Source organism: Netta rufina (genome assembly GCF_964035555.1).
Source record: "Netta rufina genome assembly, chromosome: 5".
NCBI classification, from domain to species: Eukaryota; Metazoa; Chordata; class Aves; order Anseriformes; family Anatidae; genus Netta; species Netta rufina.
The window spans coordinates 13,031,609-13,037,608 of record NC_140128.1 but is presented as its reverse complement, the minus strand read 5'-3'; the positions used below and the strand labels follow the sequence as shown (position 1 = coordinate 13,037,608).

At 47.2% G+C, this 6,000-nt stretch overlaps 1 protein-coding gene across 3 annotated transcripts in view; it reads left to right on the top strand.

Moving 5' to 3' along the window:
- Nucleotides 1-5,671: 5,671 nt before the first annotated feature.
- TSPAN18 (tetraspanin 18) overlaps nt 5,672-6,000 on the top strand; it is a 109,788-nt gene continuing 109,459 nt past the window's right edge. For all 3 annotated transcript variants that reach the window (XM_084287344.1, XM_084287341.1, XM_084287342.1), the window contains exon 1: nt 5,672-5,755. The gene's annotated coding sequence lies outside the window, so the exon portion shown is untranslated. The remainder of the gene's footprint in view (nt 5,756-6,000) is intronic.

Here is a 6,000-nt window from a genome sequence, read left to right as displayed (position 1 = left end):
GTCTCCTTTTGTTGACAGAAGAGCAGGGCTCCCTTACGCACGCTTACACAGAAGGACTCTTGAGACCGAGGAAAAGGAAGCAAAACTTGTGCGGTTCAGATTCTGCCCTGGCTGTGTGTGCTTGCAAGAGGGATGAATGACAAGCTAAAAGAGGTCTGCAGAGAAATAATATCTTCTACTAAAGAAAGAAAGTGATGTAACAGAAACCAAACCAAACCAAACAAACAAACAAACAAGAGAAGCTTCAGGGAACAAAAGGAAGGTGTGTGCATTTCGGCAGCTATTCCAATTAGGTTATGGCAGCATCACAATCCAATCATTGCTTCATGGACTTCATGTCAGGATGTGACATCTCCATCTGTCACTGGAGATCAGCTCAGACCTTGAAAGCTACACTCGACTCAGGGCACTGAACTGGACCATGAACAATTCTGGGATCACGCTTGGTGTCTGGCAGCCATTAGACCATGCAAACTGAGTGCCAGTCATAACGCCCCAAGTCACCAACACTGCGGGTGCTTTGCAGCCTTCCTGCGGTCATTTTGCACAGCAATGAGCATTTATCCCAGTGTTCAGACACGAAACAGTCCAACTCTCTTGATTTAATAAAGTTCTATTTTATGTGACACCAGGAAAAATTGCAGGACCTTCCATGCCAAAGGTCGTAATTTCAACAGTCTCCCAATTAACTTGGTAGCGCCCATCGAAACTAATTTCTGCAAAATGGGGACAAGTTCTGCTGTAGGACACCACACTTCCTCCTTTCACTGGATGGCTGATTCAGAGTTCTGATGCTGTGTTATTTTGCTTTTCTCCTTAACCATGTTACTTCATGTGCTTCAGAAGAACACGCCTGGATAGGACCTTCTCCCAGGTTCAAGGGGAGCTATCACCACTTTTCTGGCCAGGGATCCCTTTGTACGTAAGACATCAAGCTCCTTTGCTTCAGTTGGCTCTCTGGAGGGGGTCATTTGGGGAGAAGGGAAGCCGTGAAATAGTTTGATGAATGGCATCAATTTACATCCCCCAGGAGGATTCCATATGTTTTTAGCAGATGTTTAACAAGTTATGGCAACACAACTGGCTGTGTTGAAACAAATTGCAGGGTGACCATCTAGCTGTTGTCAGAAGTGAAGTTTTCAACACTTCCATCTGCCCCTTGACAGTTACTGCTTTTCTCTGCAGAGATATCTGTGAACTGTATACCTTTTCTTTGTCTGAAAAACAACAACAACAAAAAAAAAACAACCTCTAACTGTCCAATAAAGTGTTACTTAGTTGGAACATCTCAAGGAAAAATAAACCCTGAAGCTATGTCTGTTAGCTTTCTTTCTCTTAAAGGAAGAAATAGGTGCTTCATAAAATCTTATGAGAACAAAAACTGTTTCAGGATTTTAATGTGAGACAGGGTTTTAAAATTGCATTTGAGCCTCCTCCCTTAGTGTTACAAGAGAAATGCAAATGCCAAGAAGTGTCAAAACATTTGGGGATACATGTTTGGATGAATAAGGCACTTGTCTGGGATCCAGGATTTCCTAGCTCATGTCCTAGAGCTGCCACAGACCTCCAGTACTTTTTCTTCATTAATTCTTTGTGCCTTGATTTCCTCTTTGTGAACAGGGATGACCGTTCCCCTCTATTTGTCTCTCTTGTCGTACATAGACCTGTAGGGCATAGGGACTGTGGGGTGTCTGGTGCAATGGGGGCCTCCATGGCGCTTGTCCTTAGTGACTGAAAATGACTAAAAAGTTTGTGGGAAACAAATTTTGTTTACTTGTGACATTCAAGAAATACAGGAAAAAAAAAAAAAAACATGCAAATTTCAGAGGAAATAGGAAAGTTAAAAACTTTTGCATAGGATGTGCAGTTGGAAATCATGGGGTTTTGGCATAAACTTCATTTTAGGAAACTTTAAAAAAAAAAAAAAAAAGAAGAAAAAAATGACAGTGCAAAGCATATTTTCTATTTTATCATTGTTAATTTGTTTCCTTCAGTATTATACAGCTTTATCTGTTAGCACTGGAAACGGGTATCATCTGAGATATGTTCATTTTTCTTTAAAAAAATGCCTTCAGTGATTAATATTAAAATTATTATAAAGAATTCTCTTAATTCAGATTTTTCTGGACAGGGTCCAGAGGCTCGTTCAATTGTTGCTTCTGGAGTTTTGGTTTCAGGCATCACTGCCAGTTCTTTTGTACGATCCTGCTACTTCAAAGTGACAAAGAAGGAGGGGGATGTGCAGAAAAGCAGTTAGCAAAATTATGTCTACCTATTTGTGTATCTCAGTGTGCACAAAGTGTTGTTCACGGAGTGGGTAATCTTCAGAAGAATGTTTTGTTGTTTTTTTTTTCCCTAGAAGCCTGCTTCCCATCTTGTAGTTTGTGAGTCACCAAGGGTCTGCAATGTAAGAGGGTGAAATTGTGACAGGACATGCTTTTCCCTTTGGAAAAACATACATGTGTGTTAACATGAGCAAGTAAACATGTAAGTGAAATTGGGAAAAATAAATCTGCAAATGAATATTCAAAACAGATTAATTCCTGATTGGAAAAAAAAAAAAAAAAAAAAAAAAAAAAGCATGGCAAAGCTGCATGAGGGCCTGTGATATTTCTTTCTCCAAAATGCTCATTGTAGCTTGAGCAAAAAAGATTGGAAAACGCAGATATTGACAAAGAAACCACATTGTAAGCATTGTAGCTTCAGTTTTCCCAGCTGAGCCTGAGAAAGCAAAACTGGGTTGAAAAATATACTGGCAAGGTTTTAATTACACTTTTAATGATGAAGCTTGAACAAACCTCTCGCTACCAGTACGTCAACTGTCCCCTCATGCTGTTTTCCCAGGCCTGATGGAGGGGCCCTGGGAAAGCAGTCTGATAGCAGCTGATGGAGCATACTGATGGGTGGGACGAGTGCTCAACATTTGGGAAAAACAAGATCACTTCTTTTGGTGCCTTTACCTGGGAGCAGGTGATCAGCTTCGGACAGTCAGTTTGTCATCTTCGGCTTGCTAGGGCTAAGGTCTTATTTACTTTGCACTCTCAGAAGTGCCGTTCAGCCTCGTGGCAGAGTTAATAACACTGTGTGATTTCTACTGAGCACAGATTGCTCCTGGAATGTGCCGCAGTTATCTGGAAATAGACTGATACTCAGGTTCCAGCATGCAGATGCCAGAGAGTTTCCTTCTGCCCATCTGCCGAGGCAACAAGCTGGGCTGCGTGTCGGTCCAGCTCTCGGAACTGCAGCCAAGCTGGATTGTGCTTGGATCACTTCTTTACACGCCTTACGGCAAATTCAAAAAACACGAGTAGGACTAGTGAGAGAAAATAATCGGAAAAAAAAAAAAAGGAGATGTCCGGAGGCAAAGGAAGCAGGAGGAAAGGTGGGGAGGAAGCAGAAGGGAGACTGCGGAGTTGAGAAGTCAGGCGCAAAGCACGGGCGGGAGAAGCATTGGGTCAGCTGCATGGAGTTAAACTGAGTTCTCTCCAAATCCATAGTTACACCAGTGAGGAACCTGCCCCGTTTTGTTTATGGCTTCCCAACGTGGCAATTTCTGCTTCTGAAGACTTGTACCTACCAGAAAGGTACTGGGAGAGGCTCCAGATCACAGCACGTGGGATGCGATATTCACGGGGCAGCCCTTCAGCTCTTGGCACTGCTGTAACAGGAGAAAGTGGCTCCAGTGCTTTGGGCGAAGCCATGGAACTATTTCCTTCTCCTGATTTCATGTCAGTGATGTATTTAGCAGAAAACAAGTAAAACATCCCTCTTGCAAGCTTATCTATAGCAAAATTGTTTTTATCCAAAGTTGTTGGCATCATGTGCTCAGTTCGTGGGGGATATACCATGTCCTTCATACATAGTGATGAATGTAAACCCCAGCTTTAAGTGCAAAGCTCAGCTCAGCACCGGCTGTGACTCACAAAGCAGCTCCTTCATGATAGTGAAAGCACTATAAGCTCGGGAAGCTCGTTTTCGGCGGCGGCCCCTTAAATTGCACATCAAGCATGTAAGAGGACTATTGTGTCTACGCGAGCTCGTGGAAGCTTGGGAAGCTGGGGTCACATATAACTCCCTTCTGTTCATTTACAAAACAGTTTCATGGAATCAGGGTGGAAAACAGAAAACATGTAAAAGTCTCAATACATCACCCTGTACATTTTTCCAGAATAGTTTCAGAACAGTGATGTCACTGGAGCTGGGGGGGGCAGCTGTTGGGAAAATGCAAGGGTGCCCCTGAGGAGGAGGGGAAGTTTTCTATGGGACGTGGAGCTGTTTAAAACTGGGGTGTCTGGGGCACGGCAAGCCCACTCGGTTTCCTAGAAGCCCTCTGCATGCAATCCCACATTTTCACAGCTTATTCACCGTATATATAGCAAAATTGTGGGGTCCTGGCACGGGCCTGGAGCAGAACGGGGCTGAATATGGGGTGCAGGCACCATGTCGGGGGGGGTGCAGCGTGACAGGTCTGCTGGGCACAAATGTCACCGTGGCCTGAAAGAACTACCACAATCTGCTGCTCGAGGAGTATGACAAGCCAGCCTCCTGGAAAATAGCACTCCGAGTCCTTTGCAAAGGAATCAAATGAGGAACAAGGCTATTACCTCGTGTCAAACTGTGCCTAATAAAGAAATGGAAATCCCCTACTCAGCCACAAAGAGCAAGGAGAGGTAGGCTCATGCTGTGACACAAATAAATGAACAGTGAAACAGCAATGGAAAAACACGGGCCCAAGCATTATAAGAAAATATCAGACCTGAAAATGATTGCCTGTCTTAAGCAATAGAATGTAACAAAACATATGTTACAAATATGATCTGGTTGTGCAATCTAGTTTTGCTATTACAGAGAAATGGATTTGGGACCGTAAGTGTTAGCTTCTGTGCGTATCTCCCTATTTTTCTATCACAAGAGGAAAAAAAGAAAGCCAATGCCAATATTTGCACCTGGGGAGCCCTGTATCTGTTCATTACCAGATAGAGGAGGCATTAGCAGATACATGGAGATGCTGGCACGTCTTTTTTCCTTTGCACTGCACTGCTAGGCACGGGTGTTGCCTCCTGTTCTTCCAACAAGCTGGGAGGATCCAGATCCGCATCCCCTTGTCTTGTAGGGCAGTGTGAACAGGGCTTCTTGGCTGCAGCAGGACCTGTCTGCATGGGACATCTCACAGGGGCTGCCCCTTGCATTGTTACCTGTTATCACACAGGTAACAAAAGTGCCACATCCACTTTACTAACTCCTTGCTCCCGAGGTGCTGTTACTGAGAGCAAGTGCTACTTCTGCACACTTTTTCCTTACCACCAAGGCAGCAAACACCTCTGCGAGCAGCAGGGCCCGTGTAGCATCGCTTCTCTGGGGCACAGCGGGGTTATCAGCGAATCACAGAACCAGGTACGTTGGAAAAAACCCTCGGTTCGTCGCATCCAACCCCTGTGTGCACTCAGGCTGCGTGCAGGGGCCGGAGATGCCCCCTTCTAGCCACCCGCAGCATCTCTGCCGTGCAGCATCTCACCGGAGCCGCTCGGCGGGCTCACCCCCGGCTGTCCCCGGGTCACAAGCCCTGGGGCTGCCGACCCTCGGTGCTGCCGACCCCCGGGGCTCCCCGACGGCCGGGGCCGGGCGCTGTGGGCGGTGGGGCCGTGCCGGGGGCGGAGCGGGGGGCACGGCCGGAGGCGGAGCAGCTCCGCTGGCGGCTCCGGCGCTCGGCGGCGGCCGGGCACGGGGCGAGCACGGCAGCTGGAGCCGCCGGGAGGTAAGGGGCTGGGGCTGGGGCTGCTGTGGAGGGGCTGCGGGACTCGGCACCGGGACCCAGCCGAGCCCCCCAGCTGCTGTCCGCAGAGATCCCTCGGTTTCTCGTCCCCGCTCCCGGTGCCGGGAGGGAGCGCTGCGCGCCCCGCTGTAGGGCTGGGGTCGGGGTGCTGCAGCCCCCGGGGTTGGGATGGAGCAGGAGGAAAGGGGGGAGTTACCCGCAATTCCCACTTGTGCCCAGCCCGGTGA